Here is a 14,433-nt window from a genome sequence, read left to right on the forward strand (position 1 = left end):
CATGTTCTTAACATAGCCACATAGAAAGATCGCAGGATCATGGACGCCAATTTACAGAACCATTTCTCTGTTGTCGCCAAACTTGTGACGTGGTAAATTTATGGTTTCACGAAGGTTTGTCAAACTGAGCACTGATTTTAAAAGTAAATATTCGCCATTTGCAAACGTTGTTCGAATGAAAGGCGTTCAATTATTAATTTAAGTATTGTAATGTAAAAATAATGGCATCATTGACAAGATACAATATTGCCAATAAAAAATTCTACCACCATAAAAAAAAACACCCATTATATATTTAGTAATATTTATGTATTATGTACGCAGGTGCATAGGAAATTGGAGATAACATTAACCTCTTTTGTGGCTATGAATTTTACAGGTTTTTGACAAACAATAAGACGATAACATAGAACACTAATACGCAATCAATACAACTGTTTGCATATTCGTGTCACCATATAAAATGTATTTTTTATGGTTGTGAATTTGTATGCACAGTAGCGAAGATCTTAAAACTATAACAACTTTTATTATTATCTTTAATATGGCACTCATAATTTGTTTCATTCAGGTACTTAAAAAAAAATGTAATTTCAAAATGTTCAATTAATTTTTAAAACCGAATTAAGGAATCGAAAGGCAATTTAATTATTTTTTATGTATTCTGACTGACTGACAGATTTCGATTTGTATTTAAAGATAATAAAATACAGCGCATAATTAAAAAAATACAATTGGAAAAATATTTGCACTTTCAAATAATGAATCTTTACAAAAAAAAACATAATAATTATCTTAATTGGTGTGCAGATTTCCACGGTCTCTGTTACCAATATGTAAGAGTATTGTCTTTTTTGGTGATCCTGTGTAGGCATAGAAATAAGAACAGTCCAGAAACCGCATACGCACATCAAACAGAAGGCGACTCAACTACTCATAAATGAGTAGGTTTACGTTTTGACCCATTAGTTTCATTGTAGACGTCACTCAGTACGCAACTCCTGATTTGAATTCAATTATGCTGTGTTGTGTCCTTTTAAAGTGTAGAAATACTGTTAGGGTCTTAAAAAAAACAGGATGTAATCACATTCCATGTGTAATTAACAAATGCATGTGTAAGTAGCAAATAAACTTAAAAATTTAATTATTTTTCTGACATTTGACCAACATTATCTTTTAAACATCGAATATTATTTAACATGATATAAAAATATCCGTTTGATGAAAAATAAAATTTGTTTTATATTTTAAGTTCAAATTTCATTAATTCAATTACTTTTATTAAATTGCCCTTTATTTATCTACTCTTTTGTGTCAATCAATATTTCCGCGTACACAATAAAATTTTAGAGAAATCAATATATTGCTTTTTTTGTACCTTACATTTGTGTTATGATTTTTTTCCCCATCAAGCAACATTACGCTACGACCTCACGAATGCGCGCGGCGAAAGTAGGGATAGTGGGGGAATTATTGGACACAGTCCGATGTATTCAAATATGATTCTACGCTCCTTCTGGACTATTCTTAATGCTTTGTATGTAGGTTTCTAAGGTAACTCACAGATATAGTGTATTATCTATTCAGTGGTTTAACTCGATCCAACGTTTTGGCTACCATTACAGAGGTCATCTTATTTTACCCTAAATAGAGCCCCTGCAACGATAGCCGAAAAAAGAAAGATCATATATATTTATAATTAGCGAATTGAAAATGCTTCTTTTTGAGATATAAGGGATTACTTCAGGGATACTCAATAATTATGATCATCTAATGATCCATTTAGCAATTCCAAAAAAATCCAATTAACCATTTTAAAATATACATAGAACTACATTATTAATATTAAAATATGACCTCATTGCAGGTGAAGTGAACTAACTGATATTAAATAACTAACTGAAGTTAACTCATCGCATATATAACTTACATTTTTGTAATCAGTATAATTGACAAACCTTTCCTGTTTTTTTTATGTATAAGACATCAGTAGTCATCAAAAATATCAAAACAGATTAATCGGAGAGTCAAAACTTTGAATACAAAAGTTTGTCAATTTTGTCAGGTGGTTCGCATCATCCGCAGTAGGGAAGTATAACGTAATACGAATACCGATAAAAATAAATAAAATGGATTAAGAATAATTTATTGTATTTTCGAAATCGATATGTATATTTTGGAGAAATATTTTCAAATATAATTTAAAAAAAGAAAATATAAAAAAATATGTCACTAGAAAAACGCGACGTGTTTGGCATTGATAGTTGTGACAAGACGTGACGATGTTCTAAAAAAAAACTAATAATTTGAAACAAAGTTGAAAATGAACATGAATCGTGTCGTATTAGGGGCGTGGCCAATGCGATAATCGTTTTTGCGGGAATTCAAAATTACAAATTAAAAAAAAAAAATTATGACAGAAATGAGTGACAATTTTTTTTTTTTTAATTCATCAATTTCAAAGACCTTTATTACTTTAAACATGTAACAAAAACGTGATATTTCCAGATTGTCTTATATTTCGGAAAAAAAGCTCTTTAGTGTTCTTGGTACATGATAGTCACAATACATACGCGAATATACATAGAATAATAAATTAGAATCATATTCGCTTATCATTTTCAGTAGATGTCTGATTTCAAAAGGTGAATTCATTCACGACAGCATGAATTTGATGCTAAATGTATCACAAGTATAAAAATGTAAGTAACAAGATACATTACATAACATTAGTATCGTAATGCTCGGATTTTGTTATGGGATGATTTATATCCTTATTGTGTGTTGCCCTTTCTGAATAAAATAAATATAATATAACATGATGAACGGAAAAGCATAACTTATCATCTCTATGACATTACATCGTGAGCGAATTGCGGTTCCTTAAAATACCTTTTCCAAAACTGTTTTTTATCAAACGTAATAAAATATTTGTATAAAACCACTTGCCAATTTTTCTATATCTACCGGTTTAGTTCCCGTCTCTTCGTCAGAACACCGATTAAACCAACATGCTAAACCCACTGTACAACTTCACCGGAGTTGTTCACAAAAATATAAATCAACATGCTGATTTGAAACCACATGCTTTTAGTAGACACCATTACGTGCACTGATTATAGTTAGTAAAAATGTTTGATTTTGCGGGAGAAATAATTGAAAAAACAGGGAGCGGATGAAGGAAGGGGCGTGAGTTTAATAGGTATGGGGTGACTATTAAAATCGAACATAGTAAAATAGGCTGTATTGAAAGGTTGTGTGATTATTGATTTAACTATTTCGCAAATCACCTAATCAATTTTAATCATGACTTTAAGGTACAAGAGTTACAATTTTACATACAAATAATAAAGGATTAAAACAACCTTTCAATATAGCCCATTATACTATAAGTTCCATTGTAATGGTAATCCTATATCTATTAAACTCATGCCCCTCCCTTCATCTCCTCCCTATTTTTTCCACATTTCTCCGACAACATCAAACATTTTCACAAACTATAATCAGTGCATGTAATGGTTGCCCACTAAAAGCATGTGGTTTCAAATCAGCATGTTGGTTTTATATTCTTATGCAACAACTACGGTGAAGGTGCGTAGTGGGTTTGGTAAGATAGTTCAATTGTTGTCCTGACAAAGAGACGGGTTAGTCAACGATGTTTTCAGTATGTCCAAATGTTTGTAGACAAGCTGGATTTCCTTCCTAGAGAGTTAATTGGATTTAAATATAGGCATTTACAGTCACTGGCTGGTTTAAGTGGCCCTTCTCAAAAATGTTTTCTCTCTCAGTGATTTAGATAAAAAAAATAATTCTTTATTGAAAGTTATTTATAGATTGAAATTATCTCATTTGGTTCAAAAGTTATGAAGTTTCGGAAATCGCACCATCCCATTATCTTGTTTCATGAACAATTCATTCAATGTGGCACCCGGGATTTATTGTTTGGTACAGAATACCATCATTCAAAAATACCTTATCTTTTTTACCTTTTTGATTTGAACTTTTAATAAAAAAAATCACTACAACAGCCCAGGAGGCCAAATTTGATCAGTTTATTATCATATCATAGACATAAAATTATTCATTTATACAAACTTACTTCGACTGTCTAACTAGAGTTATTTACTTTGTTCTAAGACAGTAAAAGTAAAAAACATAGTAAAATACGTAGTAAAAACAAAAAACAAAAACAGAAACATTGTAAAAGACAGTACAAAATATACATATTTGTTAACAAATTACAATAAAGATGAAGAACATTTAAGATAAGATAATATAGAAGTCTAGGCGTCTACAGGGCTTATGACCTGTCAATGGCTGGTTTAAGTGGCCACTTTACACATTATGTAATATTCACCATTCTGCCCATATTCGAACATCTATATTCCTTAAATTCTTTCATCTGTTGATATTGGTGAAGTAAAAGAGCTGAAACCTTTATTTAATGAGCAGAAAGGTGAATATTACACAGTGTGTAAAGGGGCCACTTAAACCAGCCATTGACAGATCATAAGCCCTGTAGAAGCCTAGACTTCTATATTATCTTATCTTAAATGTTATTTATCTCTGTTGTAATATGTTAATATAAACAGCTCCCCAGGGAGTTGAATCCAGTCCTTGTTTACGAAAATTTGGACGAACTCAAAATATTCTTTATACATATTTGTAGTAAAAACACAGTAAAAATAATTTGCGGAAACATAGTAAAAAGTAATGAGGATCTCCAAAAATTCAAAAAATAAAAAAGTGAAAGTACAATTACAGTGGTGTCTACGGCACAGGACATCCAAGCTTGAGAAAAATCCCATTTATTTTTGTGTTCTCGCAGCGAGTCGAACTCAGAACCGTTCGTGCGTGAGTTATGTTTCTTAGCCAATATACTTCGGAGGCCGCCAAGTAAACTGTCTAGACTTTTTAATTAGCTAAAGCTTACGTCCGTCCGTCTGAAAATATTTCTATCCAATTATGTAGGCACGAAAAGTTTTGTATCTATTACAGAGTATTTTTTGTTTCAGATAAAATAATTAAAATTGGAATGGTTTATTTGTTCAAATTGGGAATTAACCGAAATACCAGCGTTATTTTTCAATTTCATTTAGGTAATACGAGCTTAACCCAACAGTGCTCATCTTTTGCTAGATTAGAGTAAATACTCGTATGTATATGTCCTATATTAAACGAACATAATCTAAAGTTTTATATAAATTATTGCATTTAGGTCAATTTAGATTAATATACCCCACCCCATACATGATTATTTTTGTTTTTCGGATTACATAAATTGTAAAGACATGCGATTGAATATTGCTTTTCTGTCACTGTCTGTCTTGTAAATGTCTCCCCAAATACTGTGCAAAAATACAACCGCATTTCATACCTTAAAAGGTACCTGCACGTAATGCCTTACTAAAATAGATAAAATCGTAGATAGTCGTCCCGTTTTCTGCACCTCAAAACTCAACCTATTTCGTTCTTTATTGTGGAGAGCGTCTCAAAATGAAATTTTCTTTTTGTTCCTTTTTGCGTTTGTAAAAAATAGTTATCATGTTTGTTAACCGTGCGCCCGAGGACAGCTGATAAAACTGAGCGCTTTTATGGGTTTTTGGATGGTTCTGACTCCCATAATAAACAATTTATCAAAAAAAAAAAAACAATAGGGACACGCAAATAGTAAATATCTATATTGTTTAAAAAATTAATGCTCTAGTCCCAAAATCTAGGGAGAAAATACGTATACGTTTGTATGTTTGTAATACGTTTGTGTAAAGAAAACCCAGGCTGCGTTTCTTCTTTAGATTAACGATTATTTAGTATACTTACAAAGTTTTGCTTTTACCTAACTATAGAAACAGATTTGGTTTTCTTAAATAAAACCATTGACCTATTCATACACACAATGCACCCTGAGCCCTCTAAAATTATAACATTTAACTCATTCCCAAACGATCAGCGCTTAAACTACGCGTATTTAGTCGTTCTTTAACCGCCAACCGGATTTTGACATGAGCCTGACATTTAATTCGAAACCAAAATGCCTGATTGTGTATTGAAAGCGTGTAAAAAGCGTCCAGATAAACATAAAAATATAATATAACGTTTTCTTTGTAAATTAGTACATAGGTTCTTGTTTATGATTGAATTCCATAACTTAAAATAATAGATAATCAAATTAAGAATTATTTTTGTAAATGTCAAACTGCTCTTTTTGCCAACAGGGATGGATTTAATGCTGGAATATGATTTTTAAAAGTATATTTAATGTCAGTTTGTATTATTTTAGTATTCCTTAAAATTGAGAACAAATTTAAAAAAAAATATTTTTTTATATATTTATTTCAAAAAGAAATAAATGGGAAGAAATTATAAAGAATTTAACCATTTGCTTTTTTTTATTATTTAATCTGATTATTTAACAGATTATTTTATCTGATAAAAAACGAATGTTGTTTGTAAACATTCAAATACAAATCTTATCAAACTAACGATTTTTTAGTGTATGCATTCTCTTCAAATGCAGCCCTGTAGGTCGATGAATAAAATATTTACGCTCCTTACTTTTTTAAATTGATTAGATTGAAGATTTTAAGAGATAAAAAAATGCCCAGCGCAAATCTCATGATTTTGGACAAAACCGCATGTTAATTGGTCTTGTAGTTATTTAGTCTATCGAGGACACACATACAAACATTGGCTTTTAAACAAATGGATTTTTTCGATTGATATTAAACGGAGTTAGAGAACATTTTTGAAAGACGAATATAGGATTCCAGGCCAACCAGGCATTTGCATTTGATTGGCTGGTTTAAATGATCACTTTTCAAATTAGCGTTTACCATTCTGTCTATGTTCTAACAAACAAATATCTTAAATTATTTGGTTTCCATTGGTTGATGTTTGTGAAGTAAAAGAGCTAAATGAAACCTTTAGTTGCCTCGACAAGATTCTACCGTATTATTTCACCTAGGTACAAGAAAACGCATTAGAATATTAAATTTTTTACTTAAAATTCAGACTGGTCTATAAAGATTTTGACACTTACACATGTATTTTTTCATTCAAAATTTAAATAGCTTTCTTCAAAAATACATAAAGAATTGGAAAAGAACTGGAAATTGAGGTGGGATATCAGATTTCCTAGGCAAATGAAATGACGCAATAGATATTTTTGCAACGAATGTCTGTTTAGTCTTTGTGATGTGAGACAGAGAGAGGATATTCACAAACAATATTTTTATCTCGCCTTTCACACCCACTAAACAGGAGTTCCCACGCCGAGTTACTTGACTTTCCACTCGATTATTATTTGACATCAACACATACATGTATACCATTACAGATATACTCACACGCATACACACACATATAGGTACTCATACTTAGAATCATGGATCAATGTTGGATAATAATGAATGGTTGTAAGATGACATAATATTGTGTATGTTGGGCCCACTGGAATGCATTTCATTACGGGGATATTAATTTGTGTTTTTTTCCTTTAATTACACCGAAAATACATATCTTCTAAAGGGTTTTCGAATTGAATATTTACAATTTGTTAAAAACAAACTTATTCCAAACTAAAACCAATGACATAATAAGAGAGAAAATTCGCAAATGTAAATACAAAATAATATATTTAAAGTAATGATCATGCGTAAAAAAATTGTCATTGTCCATGAAGTATAAAGACACGTTAAGAAAATGGAATTTCGATTCCTGGGCAATTGCCTTCAGTGTCTTCATTCTTTGACAGACTTTCATTATGATCAGACGTGTTGCTTCGCGGAAATATACCATCGTGTTAAAAGAGTAATCTAGCTTCAATAGATAAATGTTTTCAACTATCAAATATCTAAATTTAGAAAGTGAGGTGTAGAATTACAACCGTCCATGCGCTCAGTAGCTGTAAGACTTGTTGTAATCTAACTTATATTTTTTAAATTAGTTTTTTTATTTCATATTTTTAAATATCACTAAAACTCTAAACTTCATTGTCAAATAAAAAATAAATATAATGGCTAGATTTTTTATTATCTATGCGCTCTGTAGCTGCAAGACGTGCTGTAATCTAGCTCCTTTATATCATAATCCTAATATATCATAATTGCAGACGAGGAACTAGAATCCTAACCGTCCATGAGCCCTGTAACTGCAAGACGTGCTGGGATATTTATTTATTTTACATTACTCTTGAGGTGGTTTTTACAAAAATGTAAATTATCCATACACATATATATGTAAAGAAAAGGACCGTTTACATGTGGATAAAACAATAGATATAAGATCATGTTCCAGCTCCATGAACAGCCTCGACCCCGCGGGACAGAACGCTGGAACGTGAACGCTGCAAAAATTAATACACGACGGCGTTTATTTTGAGCAATAAAGAAGAAAAGAAGATTGAAAAGGAATAAAGAGGAGAGAAGAAAGGAAAAGGGGAGGAGAAAGATTTTTTTTCTCCGCTCTCCCACGAAAAATACCATTTATTTTATACCAAGATGTATTGTTAAAAAACAAACTAAATAATAAAAAAAAATCTCCCTCCATTTTCAGCAGAAAAGATGAGCGGGAGTGACACGTTCGCGTCAAACAAATCCCTATTGTCACAAGGTCATGTCTGTGCGTGTTCACACGAGGACAATGCGGCCGCGCGCGGTGGAAATCATTGTCCCGCTGAGATAGCCTGTCCGTCAATCTCGTTGGTGATGCCTCGAAACAATTTTTCGTCTTATAAATTACTGTTTGTTTACACGTGGACAATGGTCGAGTCTTGGGACAAAACAATACTGTATTATCGAGTAAACGAGTAAACGACCTTTTAGATAGATGTATGGGATATAAACAAACTTACAAAACGAAGGTATGACATGCAAAGAGGATTGAATTCTGTGGCCTTATTCTGTACCCAATTCGTTTTGTAAATTCGTTCGTATCGTATGAGGGGGAACGAGAGCGAAATACGATTTTGATTGGGTTAGAATGAGATGGATACACGACGAACGAACGAACTTAAAAAACGAAATTGTTACAGAATAAGCCTCTAGGAGGCTTATTCTGTAGCCTCTAGGAGGCTTATTCTGTAACAATTTCGTTCACTCGTTTCGTTTCTTTCACTCACATACTTATAATTAAGTAACATAATACATATTTCATGATTATGTAAGCTTTTAAAATCTTATTTCACTGTTGCTCATATTTGAGAATCATTTATAAATCATATGAACTGTATAACCAACGCGAAAGGCTTTATTTTAGTGCCACAGATGAACAAAATACTTCTTGAGTGTACATTGTTTGCACATTTCAGTTAATGTAATATAACTTTGAATTTATTATGGCAATTACATTCTAGATTATTAAGATTTAAGTTATTAGACTGACGCTATGACGAGTACCTGTCAAAAGGAATAAGAAATTGACGGATTTCTTAACAAATTAACATGTCAAAATTACCTCGAAGAACAGTTTTGGACACTCGGCTATTTAATTAAGATCAATTTTTAATTTGCAAACTTCTGATTAATTAAAAATTTAATTATAGAAAAAAAAATAATAGATTTAACTTGTCTAACGTAACAGCTCTCTTGTGCAAGTAATGTTTATAGTATATTAAAAGTAACAACAATATTTTATGTTTCAGTAGTTAACAAAAACAGTTATATGTATAAAATAGCAAGGAAATATTCATGGCAGCTAAACTAGGTAAAAAAATACCCGTATTAAAACTTCATGGTTAAAATATGTATATTGTAACTTTCGTTTATAATAATACGAATATGAGTAGGTGCATAATCATAATAATTTTGAAATAAAAACAAAAATAAAAAAACCTGATTAATCAATAAAATTAATTAATTTGTTTCCTTCAATTTGAGAAAATAACATGTATGTATTTAGGTAAATAAAATATTATCAGACATTTAATATTATTTCTTATGCAAATTAATTTTACTAATCTAGTTTAGTAAAGTGCTCAAAACAAATCATGTTGCTTAATAATTAATGTATTAAATTCCCTGGGGCGTGTACGCGAGCGTGATTTGTGTAATTAATGTAAATACATGGTACTATAACATACCAAAAGTATTACTTACTAGAACTCAAAATAGCTTCTATGAATGGGTTAGAGTTCAATAGAGAATAAAGACTTCTTATAATAGTGAGTTATTTACAACACGTTAAAAAAAACCCATCGAATTTGAAATATTTTAGTAAATTATAAGAAAGCAAGTATTTCTGTATTCTATACTTTTAAAAAGACTATCACAATTGCAAAATGCCTGCATTTGAAACAACAAATGAGTGTGAAAAAATGTAAACAAAATTTGATTATTAACTTGTCTCTAAAACTGTAATACCGGTTTTTGTCGAGCTTATTCCGGTATGTGCTATAATTCAACTACATGTGTTATGACCCGAGACCGTTTCGTGCCAGTATGTTTTTAAAAATAACGGGGACTTGTGTAGAGTAACATCGTGTTGGGAATGGAGCGTTTAAGCCGGTTCGAAAATTATTGCATATTCTACCAAACTAATGCTATCATACACATACTTGTTGAGGCTGAAATAAAAACACATATTTTTTTCTATCCGTGAAGAACTTCTTTGAGAAGAAATTAAATAAGTCTAGGCATTTACAGGGCTTATGACATGTCGAAATCTAGTTTAGCGTTTCATAATATTCCCTTCTCAAGGAAGTTGTCAATCATTGAACTCTTAAAAAAATGCTGAAAAATCCCTCTGCAAACCAGTGGCGAGCGGTGAGTTTTTAAATTGGTAAGCTATGAAAATTCTGATAAAATGTCCATAGCGGTAGTATGGCATATAAAAAACAAGTCTATTTTATATTTAATAAATAGCTTGCAAACAAACGGCTCCAGCGGCTAATAGTTTCGGTAAAAATATTTTCTAATGTAGCACAAACATTTGATTTAAAAAATATAATTTAAAAAGCAAAAAAAAAAATGGAACCCCTATGGACTCGAACCCCCGCCTGCGTCATAAGAAAGCAACGACCCATCCGCACAACTATTTCGCGTTTTGGGCAGAGCGTTGAAAAAGTAATTCATAAACTGGATAATTCATTAGCGTACCGGTGCATCTTTGATTAAGTCAGACTATTATAACTTGTCTTGAAATAAAACGCTATTTCTTAATAAATGATAATAATTAAATAATTTAAAAAGTATTCCTTACCGAGAACGATAGTTCACCAAAAAAAACATAAATTACGTTATTGTTATTGTTTCATCGACTTTTACATCACATTATTATTCACAAAACGACATAATTTATACATAATATAATTCTTCATATATATTTATTCTTACCACTATACACTAGTAACGTTTTTATCATAACTCTTACTTAATTTTAAAAGTTTAAACGGATACTGAGAATAACCTACAATATTCAACTGTCATCGTATGCTCAAAAACGAATTACAATTAAAAAACAATTGGCGAATCTTTGTTTTTTAAAACCTACTTAAGGATTTATACTATATTATGGATTAAAATATCAATTCGTTTCGATTAAAATATCAAAATATTTATTTATTTTAAAGCAAATTTACTTTTAAACTACCGAAACATAAGTATGATCAATTACTTACCACAGACTACAGATACTTATTATTGTATCTTCCGTATTAAGACATACAAAATATATTCGTTATCTCTTTCTCACACATAACGAGTGCGTATATTGTCACCTCTCTTAGACTGTCGTTAGTCAAATTGATGTATTTTAAAGAATACTAGCCCTTATGACAAAGTATTGAAATACTAAATTGCATTAATGAAAGCTGTAAGATTTTACTGTAATCGCAAGTGTAATTTTTCGAACGAGATTCTAAAGTTTTAGGTTAAAGATGTATTTGAATTAGTGATTTTAAAGTAGGCAGAGTAATCTCGTGTAATCCAGTAGGAATAATTTTGGCCAATAGAGGCGCAACTGGCCGCTGTATGGAATAAAGGAATATGATATAAATTTACCTACCCAAGAAAAGTAATATATTTTTTTGGTGATGTGTTTTTTCCTAATAATACCACAGTATTATAAAACATTACTTACGATGTCAAAAAAATATGGTAAGCTGCATGTAATCGATTATAAGGAGCATTCGCCCCTGCTGCAAATGGTGTTGTAATTTAGAGGGTATAAGTACGTATTTTATCAGAATAAACCAATGTCGTAGCGAGTTTGAAATAACAATTCGTTTTTTGTTATAATTTGTGTGACTCCCTGTGTGAACTGAAACTAAGTGTGTTTAAAAAATGTGAATGTGTACGTAGGTAATTCGAAAGTATTTTGACGAAATTATAACCCACGACTGGTCTACTTCTCATTAAGCAAATCGCCAGAATTATGAAATAATCTATTATCCATCTTTGTCTGTTGTAGAAAAATACGACCACGTTATTAAAAAAAATACGAGAGATATATCAAGTATTGTATTCTGTGATGCCTTTATAGTTTTTTCCACTACAACAGGCTAGGAGACCTGGCCTGTGGGGGCAGTTTAATGATTTCGTTGCCAATATACGCGCCAGCGTACTGGCCAACGTATTGGCCAGCGCGTAGAGCCACCTTAAAAGGACACAAGAGTAAAAGTCAAATATATTTATTTCACGTCATAAAAATGTATCGGTACATATCTATGAACGAAGAAAAAACGTCAATACATTTAATAAATAATACAACCTAAAAATATATTCTTTCTGCTTACCCATCATTTAGGTAATAATCAAATCTAGTGTGACAATAAAACGGATATAATTCATCAACTCTAAACAAATCATAATCTTACGACAAACTCTCATAAGAGTTGCGCTAGAGTATATGTGTATGTCAATAAAACGACAGTTTTTTTTGTTGTTATTTGTATAATTTGAAACATCTTGAAGTATTGATATGAAATACTCGCACAAAATAATAGATCTACCTGTCCCGCCTTTAAAGTGGAGCCGGCGCAGCGTAAAGGGTATTTTTATCCTTCCTGCCGGTGGTTATAATAAAATTATGTCTTATAAATTAACTGAGTTTATATTCAAAATTATTGTTGAACATCTACGCACCTACGTAAAGGGTGACATATGTTTTTAATGCACTCAAAATTCTGCTTAGAAGCCTTCCTTTAGCCTTGATCGTGATCTGATGTTTCACTCCTTTCCGAGCTTTCGTGGGTTCTGAAATCTGTAGAATAATTCAAACATTGAATTATTTATAGCTATCATATTCAATGACGACCGATAAACTAAAAAGTTTCGGCAGAAAAATGAATATTGATTTTTATTCTTAGCTGTATCCTGTTTATTATTTTTTAAACCTGTTATTGGTGATGAAATCATCGAAGAATTAAAAAAAGTAAACAGAGATAATAAATTATTAGAATCAAATCATGGGACCCACCTATTATTTTTAACCTACAAGGTCACCTTGGACTCAATACGATTGCTAAAAATTTATGTTACCCATATTAAATTATGTATTTTTTTATTGTTTTTGATTAATATATTATCTTATCATCTAAATAAAGCGTAAAATAATGGTTTTATTGTTAAAATGGTTATTCGTTTAAATCTTTTACCATCTTTATGTCAGACTTACATTAGTTTCGATTTTATTGCAAATTGTTAGTGTTTTTGATCTTAATCAAGTTTTCTTATTAAATGAATGATGTACAGAAAAAAAATATACCTGCAGCAAATTAGTCATATATTTTGAGGTATAAAAGGGCATAAATTGTAAATTACCATGCATGTCAAATCAATCAAACAAACAATCTTAGTACGTGCACATCTAGTTGACAAAATAACAATAACAGTTTTTTAATAAGTGAAATATAAAAAAAACAGAGATTGATGTCTTTTAGAAACATAAAAAAATCATGTTTCAAATTTCAACTTCCTTCAACCCGAAAGTGAGGCTTCTTATATGATGTAAAGCATCACATTCGTGATGGTGTTTAGATATACATGAATTTAGGTGTTTCCTCATCTGCACTGCAGAACCTACATCTAGAAGTTTCGAAAAGGTTCATTCCAGCAAGGTGTTTGTTCAATCTGCAGTGCCTTGTAAGGGCTCTAGTGATAATCCTCACTTGATTTTGGCTGAGCTTTATTAGGTCGAAAGCAAACCTTTGGAGTACCCTTTTATCAATTCTTTCGAGTAGTGCTAACCAGGTACTCATTGCCAGAGCATTATGATCTACTAACCAAGAAGAAATTTAAGCAAATAAAATCGTTATATATACTGTTGGATAATTTATATAGCGCCATTTTTGTGAAAATCACCTCAAGGGCGCTGTACAATTAATAAATATCTATGACGGTTGGGATTCTAGTTCCTCGTTTTCAATTAAGATCAATAAAAAATTATAACAGATAGGAGCTAGATTACAGGACGTCTTGCAGCTACAGAGCGCATAGA

The sequence above is a fragment of the Micrasema longulum genome, unplaced genomic scaffold (assembly GCF_059751315.1).
Source record: "Micrasema longulum isolate JH-2025_06_02 unplaced genomic scaffold, ASM5975131v1 h1tg000107l, whole genome shotgun sequence".
In the NCBI taxonomy this organism is placed as follows: domain Eukaryota; kingdom Metazoa; phylum Arthropoda; class Insecta; order Trichoptera; family Brachycentridae; genus Micrasema; species Micrasema longulum.